General features: G+C 37.7%; 2 long non-coding RNA genes across 2 annotated transcripts in view; one reads left to right on the top strand and one right to left on the bottom strand.

Moving 5' to 3' along the window:
- Positions 1-14,673, top strand: part of LOC124874426 — a 30,955-nt gene that overhangs the window by 3,136 nt on the left and 13,146 nt on the right. Inside the window, exon 3 of the long non-coding RNA XR_007039802.1 lies at positions 11,273-11,361. This is a non-coding gene — a long non-coding RNA (uncharacterized LOC124874426). The remainder of the gene's footprint in view (positions 1-11,272; positions 11,362-14,673) is intronic.
- Positions 9,129-12,707, bottom strand: LOC124874425. Its single transcript, XR_007039801.1, has 3 exons — positions 12,521-12,707; positions 11,920-12,019; positions 9,129-10,324 (listed from the first exon to the last, which is right to left on the bottom strand). It is a non-coding gene; the product is annotated as an uncharacterized LOC124874425 (long non-coding RNA).

The raw sequence follows: 14,673 nt of genomic DNA on the forward strand, positions 1-14,673 counted from the left end.
TTTTTGGACTCACATTCAGACTTTGTTTGGACTGGGGCTAAAAAATTATGAAAACATCCTTTATTTTGCCAGTGTTAGAATTATGAATCTGAGAATATTATTTAATATTTAATATTAATATTTTATTATTTTATCAAATACTATTTCGGTCTGTTAAGGATTGTCCTCTGAATACCAGCCGAGTAAGGCAATGGTATTAGGACAAAATAGAAAGGTGTGAGATGAGCTCTGACGTTATTGAACAGCATAAACTCTGCACATATATCGAATGATTTCACACAGTTTCTTAAAATACAAGAATTTATTAACAAAAATAAGTCAACCCAAAGTCAAACATATTTCAATCAACAAACCCTTTACTATGCTAAAACAATCCAACTAAACTACCAAGCAGAATTAAAGAATAACGAAGACTAATGAGTTATGTACAATATAAACAAGCTGTTTAAAGATGATTGAAAACCATGACCAAAAGAGTGGTGCAACATTACCATGCAATGTTTATGTTTGAGAACCAAGGATTATCTTGAAGAATCTGGAAATGAAGTTAAGTTAGTCTTGGAACTAACTTAAGCAATAATCAGCAAACGTTTAGACAACCACTCACAATGCAAGATCAGATCAAATATTATTTTAATAAAATAATGTTTTAAAGAATGATCTGCTGAATAAAACCAACCTTCTGAACGACCATTTCTCAACAGTGTCTAATTAGCTGCTTTTATTTATTGAAATAATATTTGAAGAAATGTTATTAAGGAAATATTTTGGAAAAGAACCAAATCTTTCTGGAGAAATGGGGCTTAATGGTGTTTACTTAGTTATTAAATCTAGTAAATGATGTTCAGGGACTATTATTCACTAGCTTGAAAACCAACAACCTTTCTGTTAAATACTCTTTAGTAGCAAGCACGTGTTCTTACCGGTTAGCAGTTGAGCTAACAAAGAAGCTAATAGCTTAGCACCAGAAACAAACACATAGCTTTAAAATACCTCGGTTAATATAAGGGTTGAAATGCATGAGCACGGACGGCGCATTATGATCAATGTTCTGTTTAAAATCACCCTTTAAATAAAGTTTGTCTGAACTTTAAAAACATACAAAGAACAAAAACAGGGCACGTGTGCTGCAAATAGCCTGCTAGCACTAAGATGGCCAAGTTTCACACAAACAAAACTTTATAAAATGAAAAACGTTTAGATTATTTCATCCTAACTGTTCATCTGCCCAAACCTAATCTCATGAACTGTGGTAAGGAATGTTGTCCAAAAGACGATGAAGTTTGAAGAAGGTATCCACAGTCAACAAGCGGTTAGCTCGGTAGCTTCGCGGGCGGTTGAAGGTGCGTTCGCTCTGAACAAAAGGGTTAGCTCCGGAACTATAGCTGGGCGGCCCGTCCTGTCTGCTCCTACAGGGCTCGGAGAGAAAATCAAGCAATGCTTGTACCTTAATTACCCCCGTTCATGAATGAAAATACCGGATACACAGACAGTGTTTCATTCGTACTTATCTTTGCATGTGATCGATGATCATATGACACTCTTGGATCCAGTTTGAAGAGTTTGTGTCTATTTGCCAGCAAAGAGACATCAGCGCGCTTGTCTCTCCTATCCCGATGATCACCAGTGGAAGAGGGTGGATGTAGCAACAGCTGTGCTTTTATTTGGATAGTGGTGTCACAGGAAGTCCGCAGTTATCCCGTTTCCTGGCTGTGCCGGAAGAAGGTTAATGCACTTTATTTTGAAAAGTTCCAGAAGAGTTCGTACCGGAGTTTAATGTTGAAATCCATGGCTGTGGGTCCCAACACCAGACATTACCTAAAAATGTCTTGCTTCTATTATGTAATGTCACTTGACAAATTCCAGTCTTCTTTTCTTGTTTTTCTGTGCCTCCTGCAAGATAAGAAAGTCCATCAGGGGGACATCTTTTCCCATAGTTACATAATCTGCGCAAATCTAGGCTTTCATGAAAGGCCCTATTGTTAAAAAAAAATGCTTTAAACACCGCATTATTTTGTTCAGACTGAAATTTGTCTAAACTGCATCAAACCGATACCATGGAATCGAGTAGGTCAGTTGTCTGATAATTGATTTACATGCACTTTTTGCATGACGGTGCTGCTGGGTTTACATTTTCTTTGGTACCCAGAAAGTTGCAAGCATGAAGATCTAAAAGTACCATTCTAGCATCCATCTGGTATTGTTACATGCCCATCATTGTCTCTGTCAGAGCTTTGCCCTTTTACCTATGATGACAGCCCACTACCTGTAGGTTATTACTGAAACGTCTTTACACAACAGCTCTTTTCTAGCCACACAGCAGGCACCTGTCAAAAGGCTGAAAGAAAAATCTCTCCTCTGTGTTATTTGCAGTTTTAAACAGTAGGAGTAAATTAAGTGTCTCTGCTTTGTGGATGCTCTTTAAGTATACATGTCATGGTAACTTCACAAGACATAGACAAAGCACTTTCTCTTTAATGCTCTGCAACTTGAGCCTCTTGCAGAGGATAATATTTGCTGGGTGAGCAGAGAATACAAAGAACAAGAGCTATATTGATCCAACTTACAGGGCAGAGGACACTTGTTCCTTCTGCATGTTTAAGGGGTTTGTTTCTATTTCCGACCAAGAAGGAAGCATAAACTTGATTAATCTACTATCAGAATTTTAATGCAGCAACAACATAAAATACTTAGAGATTTATAATGTTTTTAACAACTACGGCATTTGAGAGTGTAGAGCTGGATTGTGATTTGCAGACAGACAACTCCACCTTGCTGATGTCAAGCTGGGGAATTTCATGACTTTCAGCAGGAATATGAGCAGATGAGTGCAATCACAGATTCAAACTGGGCATAGAGCAAAGCGGCTTAAATCTATTGATTGGTCACAGAACTGTGAGAGGCGCCGATAATAATCCGACCTCCAGCTGCGTCTAATTTATTTTTTCATTTTATTGTTTTCTTGACCCTCAACAGCCTGACATTACCTTTTATGTGTTTTGATACACCTCATTTGTTTTTCAGATGTGCTGGTGAATGACTCAGGGAGTTACCTTGTGAATTAATCAATGACTATCTCAAATGATTTTGGATGTTTGTTCCAGGCTTCAGTGGTTATTGTTCAGCGATCAAATTTGTTTTTGTGGATCTTCTGTCTGGTGCCCTCATCAGACTGAAATTGGCCAAAAGGAAGAAAAGCCACTAAGGAAACATGAATATATGAAAACCTATTTAATCTAGCAACAACATGTGAATAACCTGGTTTGAGCAATACAAGAATGCCATCAGAAATACTGACATACATAAAAACGTGACTGTATGGACTGTCAAATTATTTATTTTCTCAGAAGGAGCTGAATTAGGTAGTTTATTCTTCTCTTGTACATAAAGATTCAAGAGGTTTGATCATATCCTGCAAAATGTTTTGCATTCTTATGACTGTTTTCATGTAAACAGTTTGAAAAACAGTCATGATGAAAAGCAGGAAAGTTTATTTGCTGAGTATTAGTAGACAAGATGATGACAGTCTCATGACAAGACTCTTGATAAATGAAAAACACTTAAAATACTGGAGAAACTAATGGCAAAACAACTGGACACCAGAAGACTGAGGAATGCACTGGCAAGACAGACAGGAGGATTTAGTGAAGACCTTCTTCTCGAGTTTTATTGCAGATAGCAAACGAACTAGTGCATTATTACTTACAATGATGTGGGTACAGGAAATTAACCAGATAAATTCCAAATCTGAACAAAATATATAAAGAAAAAGATTTTTTTTTCTAATAGATTTTCACTTTCCATTGTATTGTATTGTTCATATGCATAACCATCCATGTTGAACAGATTCAGGCATATTGCAATGACCATCCATCCATCCATCCATCCATCCATCCATCCATCCATCCATCCATCCATCCATCCATCCATCCATCCATCCATCCATCCATCCTCTCATTGGGTGAGAGGAAGCACACTGGAGAATTTGCCAGTCCATCATAGGGCAATAAAGAGACACGCAGGACAAACAACTAACCATGAATGCACACACATACGCAGGCACATTAGAGATATCAATTAACCTAACAGTCGTCTTTTTGGACTTTGAAAGGAAACCGGGGTACCCAGAGAGAACCCAGTCATTCACGTGGAGAACATGAAAACTCCATGTAGAAAGAGCCCAGGCCTCCTTGCTAACCTCTGCCACACCATGCAGCCCTGTTGAATATTTTCTAACCATTTAAAGTGTCTTGGTAAGACCTGTGGGACCTATTCAGAGATGTGTAATAACCACTGTGACTGTGACGTTTTAGGTGTAAAGCTTGTGCAGAATATGATCTGATTGAGTGTGAACCACCTGATTTAATGCTTAATGAAGTTGATATACTATCAGAAGCCATCACATATTTCTGACCATGTTGTTTTTCATCATATTGCATGCCTAAAAGTATCGCCAAAGACTATTAAATAATCTTCAAATAATCTTCTTCAGAGCTGTATTGTGGTATGAAATGTGCACTGTTGCTCCTGCATGTCATGATTCCTGGTTATTTAAGCCATTATTAAAGATTAGAAGTTTGTTGGAAAATTGCTCATTTAAATATTTTTGTACAACAAATCAGTCTGGAGTTATTTATGTAGGGATAAATCAACATATGCATAATGACATTTAATATTAGAATATTACATCAGACCAATTAACCATGTTTATTAATACAGAAATGTGGACCTAGTGAAAAGTATCTTCTATAGATGCTTAAAGATTACTTTCAAAAAGTAATCTTTATCTGAGAAACGAGCCCGGTGATGTTCTAAGTGCCCCACTACTTAATTTGAAAACATTAGTTTTAAATGCCTTTTATCAAATGCAGCCATAATCAAATGTATACAAACCAAAAACATAACCCATCATAAAAAATAATCACAGTTTAAACCAAATGTCATGGTGTGGTTAAAAATGATTCAAGAGCAGATACTGACTGAGGTGAAAACAGATTTCTTTAACAAGAAAATAAGGAAAACTTACAGCAGAGAGCAGGTCATGTAGGAATAGATAGTGTAATGGAAGAATCCAGTGAAGAACAATGAGAACCAGTGATTGTATATACAGAGGCAGGGGTGGAAATGACAAATGAACCAAAAGGCCAGCTGTGGTTTGAGTGAAGATAGGGAAACTGAGGGAGGGAGAGGAATTAACAAAGAGAGCTAAACAAAGACACAATAAAACTACTAACAAAGGGAGCAAAACTGACATTAATTTAGAGAAAAAATTAAAATGAACAAAGAACCAAACATAAGAGAATATTAAGAAACTAAACACAAAGGAACGTATATGGAAAGACCTTACTGACACTGACGAACACAAAGAAATTAATTACGGCAAGACCATAAAAACAATAATGAAGAACTCAGAAGTCATCAAAAATACAGACAAATAAAAACCAAATTCCAAACATCCATGGATTCTGACACCAAAACCTTACAAAGAAACAGAAGCAAGAGGAATTCCTGAACTAAATAGAACAGATGGGTTTTTAAAATAAATCAGGAACTAAGATCAATGTATAATAACTGTAACTAAAGACTGCAACTAAGTGCAGAAAATAGAAATGCTGGCTTTCCAACCTCAAAGACTTAGAGCTCATCACCAAAGATAAATAGTCAAAACACCAGAGAACATGGAGAAAGCTGGGCAGCAATTATAAGAAGGGTTTGATTGCCAAAAATGAGTTTTCAACTGATTATTCAGAAGAGAATAAATACCTGTTGACATGCCATTGTTTAATAAAATATAAACAAACACAGATAAATCATTTAATATACCAAAAGTTCTTTATTATCTTTTGAGAGATTCCGGTCCAATAAAGTTCACAACAGTTCGTAAAATGTGTTGGACTAAATTTTTTGAAATGAAAGAACAAACATAAATTTGTACATTGCTTGTGTGTTAAATTGTGTACAACACATTACATGTTTGAACTCAGAACCTGTAATATAGCAGAGTTATACTAAATGTCATGTATCTTACGTTATTTTAGAAACTTGCCTTGAAAAATACATTTTGTGACCATCTCCGGTTGAAGCAGTAGGATTAAGACCGTTAACGCTCAGCTAAACCTTATTCATTCCTCTTTTTTACTGGTTTTTCTGCCTCCTCTAGCCTCTTCTTGTCATTTGGTACAAATTGAGGAGAATGATGAGAGAATTGGGCATGCATATAAAACAGCAAGCTCTTTTGTAAGGTGGTCATCGTCTAGCTTGAAGGTCAAGCGTTTGATCGCAGTGTTCTTAATTGCCCCCAGGAGGGACGATGCACACCCATTACCTTCTGATATCTGTTGCACGGCTGAGAATATGAAATGCTTCATACACAGAATGCAAACATACATGATAACAAAAAGCACTTTGGAGAAATGAAAATTATAACGATAACTTTAATAAAGCCTAGCTGGGTCAACATGGGTCACAAATTAAAGTTTTGAGTAAATATCTATATCATTTATACATAAAGTTTAATACTAAAAACAAATGAAAGCAATAAAAAGTGTCAATATATTAGCCACCTAACCCTAGGAACATATACTCTAAAAAAGAAACAAATAACTAAATAAGAAAATTGCATAGGATCTCTTTATTATGAGCTGAGGTTCAACTGGGCTTGATCTTTCAGTGAATTGCTGTGGTACAGCCGGCTTGAAGCAGAAGGTGTCAGAACATCATGCTAAAAAGTGCACACTTCAAATTTTATGCACACATGTTTGGGAAGTCCTGTTTGGCCCACATTTACTTCAAGAGCAGAGATGAGACATTATTTGTCCACAGTTCCAAGAAATCCTCGTCTGCAATATGTCACTTGATTTATACAATACAAGAATCATTCTTGAGAAACTCCCTGGCCAAAAAAAACGTTGCCACCAAAAAAAAAAAAGGTCACACACTCTAATATTTTGTTGGACCCCTGTTAGCTTTGATTACGGCATGCATTTGCTGTGGCATTGTTTCGGTAAGCTTCTGCAATGTCACAAGATTTATTTCCACCCAGTGTTGCATTAATTTTTCACCAAGATCTTGCATTGATGATGGTAGAGTCTGACCGCTGCGTAAAGCCTTCTCCAGCACATCCCAAAGATTCTCACTGGGGTTAAGGTCTGGACTCTGTGTTGGCCAATCCATGTGTGAGAATGATGTCTCGTGCTCCCTGAACCACTCTTTCACCATTCGAGCCCGATAAATCCTGGCATTGTCATCTTGGAATATGCCCGTGCCATCAGGGAAGAAAAAATCCATTGATGGAATAACTTGGTCATTCAGTATATTCAGGTAGTCAGCTGACCTCATTCTTTGAACACATACTGTTGCTGAACCCAGACTTGACCAACTGCAGCAACCGCAGATCACAGCACTGCCCCCACAGGCTTGTACAGTAGGCACTAGGCATGATGGGTGCATCACTTCACCTGCCTCTCTTCTTACCCTGATATTTACCCTGGGTAAATCTGGACTCATCAGACCATATGACCTTCTTCCATTGCTCCAGAGTCCAATCCTTATGCTCCCCAGCAAATTGAAGCCTTTGTTCTGGTTAGCCTAACTGATTAGTGGTTTTCTTAAGGCTACACAGCTGTTCAGTCCCAATCCCTGGAGTTCCCTTCGCATTGTGAGTGTGGAAATGCTCTAACTTTCACTATTAAACATAGCCCAGAGTTCTACTGTTGTTTTTCTTCAATTTGATTTCACCAAACGTTTAAGTGATCACCCATCACGATCATTCAGGATTTTTTTCCGGCCACATTTCTTCCTCCAAGACGATGGGTCCCCACCATCCTTCCAGTTTTTAATAATGCGTCAGACAGTTCTTAACCCAATTTTGGTAGTTCCAGCAATCTCCTTAGATGTTTTCTCTGCTTGAAGCATGCCATTGATTTGACCCTTCTGAAACAGACCAACATCTTTTCCACGACCACGCGATGTGTCTTTCGACATGGTTGTTTGAGAAATTGCTGCCAGCTAAAACATAATCCCCCGTGGAATAATTATCCAATGGGAGGCTTGTACCCATTTGCTTAGTTAAATCTAGATGGTGACTTTTTTTTTGGCCAGGCAGTGTATTTTCAAATGATATTCACTTGCTATACGCCCACAACCAGCAGTGGTATCCACATTACATATTTCACTCTCACGTCCGAACAACTCTGCATAAAAAACTAAAAACTCATGCAACTCAATGATCTTCACAGACAGAGACAATAAAAAGATAAAAGGGTAACAAAAAGGTTAAAATAATGGTGGCAATGACTATCAGACACAGGCATTTATGTACATCCTAATCCTAAACCCGCAGATTATTAATTTGAACTATTTAGGATGGAGCAAATGCAGCCGGTACTGCAGTTCATCATAAAAAGGTTGGAAAAACAACAGTAATGCTGGGACATGTAAATCGAGTTCATAAAAACAAGATCTCTAGAACTAATGCGAATGATGAATTATTCCTGGAAAATCTGAACATTTCTCCTGTGAGAGCACTTAAGGCAGACTGGAGGAATCAGAGAAAGACAGACAAATGCTCGAAATAATTGTACTTTAAAGCAGGGCCGTGCAGAGACCACTAAAGGGTCAGTTGCTCAAAGTAAAACACAGGCACAGATAGCCAAATTCAAGGGCAGAATATTAATCTACCATGATGTACTAGAAAATAATAAACAGTTAGTCATTTTGTACCGCTTATTCCATAGTGGGTCGCGGGTGCCTATCTCCAGCAATCTATGGGCGAGAGGCCGGGTACACCCTGCACAGGTCGCCAGTCCATCGCAGGGAAACAGACAAGCAACCATGCAAACCCTCATTCATACACCTAAGGGCAATTTAGAGTGACCAATTAACCTAACAGGCATGTCTTTTAGACTGTGAGAGGAAGCCGGAGTACCCGGTGAGAACCCATGCATGCATGGGGAGAACATCCAAACTCCATGCAGAAAGACCCCCGGCCAGGAATCGAACCCAGGACCTTCTTGCTGCAAGGCAACAGTGCTACCAACTGCAGCACCGTGCAGCCCAAAATAATAAACATTGATATATAATTGAATCAAAACTGGGGAAAACTATTATATAGAATGCAACACCATGTATATATGTATGAAATATTTTATTAGAGATCTAGGTCACAAGACATATTTTGTTTTTACACGATTACACTGTTGGAACCTTCTACAGGCAAGAAATTAGCTATGAATAAATCTACATTTAAAAACAGTACAATTGAACATCATTAAAAACTTCTTAACTGGTTGCTAGTAAAATTCATATATAAGTGCACAACCAAACATCTATATGTTGACTATGTAAAATATTAGTATTTCTGCTCTTACCTGTTCTACTCTTTCTAACCCAGTTGGTTAACAATCTTCTACCTTTGGCTGCTTCAAGCAGCTTCTTCCTGGTTTGTTTCAGACATCTTTCTTTACAAGGCATCTTTGAACTAAAACAAACACTTTATGGACTATTATCCAAAAAAATATTTACTTACTACTTAAAATGTACATGCTACTATCTAGTTAAGTTACTAGAAATTAGTCATAAATTTCTTGAATAAAAAATATAACAACATATTTTATAAAAATCATTGCTTGTTAAATTGGAACATAAAACCAACATTATTAGTTGAGGAGACAAATTTTGACAGAAATGTGATATAATCTACATAATGATTTGTTCGTGACAAGCTATTCAGTTCATTCTAACCTCTAAAACAGCTGATTGATAGAATAATAACTGCATTTTCATTGGCCCTAAAAAAGGTTAAATATATATAAATTGCAGCACCGATGCATCTCATCATCACACATCTCCTCAAAGTCTCCTCAAAGTAGCTTTTCTACAAATATTATAGTAAAACTGCTGAGTCAAAGTTTTTTAGACACCTACAAAGTCTTTAGCTAGCAGCTGGTTCATAACACAACAACTTCTCCTCACTTGTCTCCTCCTGCTCAGAGAGCCATAACCCTCTCTTTTCTCCACCTGCTTGTGTTGTGTTTCAGCCCCTCACTTACCGGTTTATTGACCAACAAGAAACAGAAAGGCTTGTGAATGAATAAATAAATAAATAAATAGATAATATGGGCACTTTTGGACAAGGAGCAAAAGGGACAGGTGCTCCAGCCCCCTCACAAATGTATAGCATATGGGAAAATAACACAAAAAGCTTCTCCTGGTGGCTCCCACGATGCTCTCCAGAGCTCTGTCATGGGTTCTCCGGGCTTCCACGCCATCCTCCAGGGTTCCTCAAAAGGGTTCCAGAGGTTCCACGGCTGTTTTCCAAGGTTTCCTCCAAGAAAGACAGACAAACAAAATAAATGTACTGTATATGGAAATATTGTTTTCCAGGGTTCCTTTGAGAGTTCCAGTGGTTCCACTACCATTCCCCAAAGTTCTTCCATCCTTCTCTGTAGGCTCCAGTCTCATGAGTTCCACCATGGGTTCCAGTTTGTTGATCTCCCAGGTCCATGTCCTGTGTCTGGTCTCTGTTCGCTTTGCAAATCGATTGTGTTATTTAATTTTTTATTATTAGAATACTCAGCTCTACCTCAACTAATCTTTGCATTTGAGTCCTTCATAAAACTGAAGCATGACACAAAGTATTTTAGGAACTGAGATAATGATGTTCAGACACACTAAAGAGCTCCTCCGTGAGTCTCATGAGTTCCACTGTGGGTTCCAGTTTTCTAAATTCCTCCATGGGCGCTCCACACCTCCCTGCCGGCTTCCTGACAAGGCTCTCAGTGAGTCCTTCCGGTCCCCTGGTCGGCCTCAAGACGAGGCTCTTCATGGGTTCTACATGTGTCGCTGTCGACATCAATAGACCTCCTACGCGGTCGGCCTCCAGACTTTCATTGCCATTGGCCTCCGGGCCTCCTGCGCTGCCGGACTCTAGAACTCTTTACCAACACCCTCCTGATTTTGATTCTTTTGTGTTTTACTTCCTAGTTTACATTGTACTTTAAACCTATTTCTATTTAATTAATTAGTCCCCCTCCTTGAGCTGCTGTGCGTTCTCTCTACCACAGCTCATGTTGCTCGTCTCTCTGTTCCATGCCATTTTTACTGAAATACACAAAGTCTTATAGGAACTGGGTTAAAGATGTTCGGACACACTATAGAATATACTTCTAAGCATGAGGATCTGATATTTGTTACAAAAACAGTCATATCACATCTTACCCTCTAACCTAATCTTAATCTAACAACAAATGTCCAAAATCTATTTTTTTCTAAGGACCAAAGAACTGCTCAGGAAGGTGACGGATGGGAAAGACTCCAACCCTTCTGCGACCATGAAGACGTTGAAGCGAGGTCAGGAAAGGAGTGAGTATGGGAATCAGAATAAGTTATTTCTAAAGGTTTATGGCTCTGAATTAATCATTAGTAAACAGGTCCTTAGGCCTCCATCATCTTCTTAAGCAACGTCCTGTTTTGAGGGTAGAAATGGTGAGTTAGATGCCACAGGAGCCATGATGGACACAGTGGTAAAACCAAAATGCCATCTCTTTCTGATTCTAAATGTAGGTCTGGTCAACACATTTTTATTTGGATCAATAATTACCATTCAAACAGTCAACAGTTTGATTTGGGGACTGTACTTCCATCATTAATCATTCTGTACACCTCCAACCTCCTGTACAAGTCAGAGTTCTGTCATGTGCAGAAATGCTCAGATGCATCTGCAGTCGTCAGGTTTATTAAAGATGGACAAGAGGCTGAGCACAGAGAACTGGTGGACCACTCTATGATATGATGTGGAAACAATCATATCGTGAATGAAATCAAAACAAAGGAGATGCTTGCAGCTTTCTTGAACAGCAGGATGATGTCAAACCCATTGGGGTTGAGTGCATTACTTACTTTACATGTGAAAAGCTGTACCTGCTATTTCCAGTTGTTTCTGAAGCTCGCTGTGAGTGCTCCTTGAATCTTGGACACCACTTTGATTTCTTGGCCATGGCCTGAATGCTGTGGCTTGAACCTGGTTCATGGCGAATTGAAGTTATTTTCACTTTCATAGTATGGCTCTAACAGCACTCACTGGAATATTTAGGAGTTTCGAAATGCAGCCGTAACCATTAGTAGTCCATGATGATTTTCTCATAATATTTAGCTGATATCTCTGATTCAATAACAAATTATAGCACAGGAATAAATCAAAGTCCTGGTCTTTTTAAATGTATGGTATAAATGTGTAGGTAGAAAGATTACAGATTACAGATTACATTACAGATTGATAAATAGATTGATCGATGGTATGATTGACTAATTAATAATACAGTACCATATTTTATATTGTAATATATGCAACACCTTCTTAGGTTTGAAACATTGCAGTTGTGTTTCCAGCACCCATTTAGTTGAAGTGGTTTTACATCCGTGTCATAGTTCTATTTTTTGTGGTGGACCAAAAGGCAAACAAGCACGGAGAAAAGCAGAGAGGTGGTTAAAAACTCCTTTAATTTAAAGCGAGTCCACTTACATGCAGGCGAGGTGCAGGGTGACAAGATTATCCAGTTCAAGGACAAAATCCAAAAGACATCTCATGAGGACATTGAAAAGACATAACGACACCACGTGGAACAAAGGACGAAGGCAAACTTAAATACAGACAAAGGTGGACAAGAAACAATAGGGCAGGTAATCAGAGGAACAGGGAACAGGTGACACAAGGAGGCTGGGAGGCAGAGGGAGCAGGTGAAACAGATTAACCAATAAGGAGAAACACAGACCCAAGCAGAACAGGAGAAAAGATGACTAGAATAAAAGTAAACAGTAACTAAAACTAACCTGTTAAAGGAGGAATTGGAGAATAAAGATAAACAGAAGAAACAGAGCTAAGATGGACAATGAATGTAAAGGGAACAGAAACTAAGTAATTAACAACTAAAAGAGGAAAACTAATGATGAGAGGAGAACAGACAGGGAGGCAAAAGGAAACCAGAATTGTCAGAACACAAAGTGATGAACAAGAATACAAAACTTCAAACAAGAGCATCTAGTAAAACAAAAACACCAAACCACAAACAAAGTCCAAAATCTCATATCCTGACAATCAGGTTCCCGGTGAAATCTAACCGAGGCACCTGTTGTATGAGGCGCTTGGCATGCTGTTTTAATGCTCCGCAGGTCTGGACTCAGCACACTGTTACTGGGCATATGTGAAAATGGAGCCCACCTGGTCTTCTTTGTTCTCATCCTGTCATTGTGCCTTATTCACTAAGATATACAAGCTTTTGTTTTTGTTTTTGGCCACTTTTCATTTTTTGTATTATTTGGGTCCCCCCTTGACACAAAGCAAAGCCTTGTTACAATGGCAAAAATCTATTTGCAAAATGACATATGCCAGAAAAACCTTTCTACTATTTCATGTTCCACACAGTTACAAATTTCAGGATTTCACACATTTAAGTTACTGAATAGATTATGCAAATGCATCTTAATTATTGAATTTTTGTGAGGTTTGCATTCTGTCCTCCTGTTTAAATTTATCATTTTCTTAGTCTGTTCCTCAGGTTTAATGAATGTTTATGTTATACAATGTCTAATTTTAACCATTCAACACTGCAAGCTTATAACTATTAAGACAGACAATAACTGTATAAGTGAAATAATATTAAAATGGTTATATATCAGTTTTTAAAACTACTGCATTAGAAACAAATCCTGTGTTAGAAACAAATACATCAGAGCTCCTGAGTTGGTCATGAAATAAAATGACTGCAGATACGATGAATACCTCCAGGCAGCTTTTTCATTAGAATCTAATGCCATCCCTCACCAGGTCCTAACTGAGCCTATCGATTTTCTCCCGCAGAGAGCTTTATCACTGTGGTTTCTCAACCTTATCCTTCGTTTTTTCTGTAATATCTCTTCTTCCAATCCTCTCTTAAATTTAGCCTCCAGTCTGCTGATACACAGACCTGCACACTCATACTTGTTGTTATCCCACAGTCAGGACCCCAGACAAAAATAGTCCAAGAGATCTCCAACACCAGTGTTTACATTTCTATATTTTAGTTTTTATGCTTTGTCTTAGTGAAACACTTAGTGAATTGTATCTATAAAACATGTTATATAAATAAAATGTACTTACCAACATAAGCTACAACAACAAATTTGCATTTGCAACAGTTTCTGTTTTTTTGATCATCTAATAATATATATATATATATATATATATATATATATATATATATATATATAATTAATTCACCTGTGCATACAACAAGTATGCAACTCTCCATGTGGGTCCTAACTTTAGTGCTAATTATAAATAAAAACTGTGGTAAAAAAATGAATGGATGAATGGATCTTAGTAGAAATAAAAAGAACATAGTGCTTAAAAGTAAAATAAATTAGGTTATTTAATTGAGAGTGGTTACTCATGCTCGCCCTTCTCGCTACTTTTATTTTTAACATGAATCCAAATTAGTATGATTACTTGAAATTAAGTCCAAAATGAGTCAGTCATAATGTGTACTAGGAGATTACCCTCATCTTATGACACTACAATAAATCATGAGCTCTAGCCAGTAACGGAGATCATTAATGTAAGGCAAGAGTGAACAAATGTTTGTAACAGAAAAGCATCTTGAAATTAACTTACCAGTATATTTCTGTACTCCAGAACGT

This window comes from Girardinichthys multiradiatus, chromosome 9, assembly GCF_021462225.1.
Source record: "Girardinichthys multiradiatus isolate DD_20200921_A chromosome 9, DD_fGirMul_XY1, whole genome shotgun sequence".
Lineage (NCBI taxonomy): Eukaryota > Metazoa > Chordata > Actinopteri > Cyprinodontiformes > Goodeidae > Girardinichthys > Girardinichthys multiradiatus.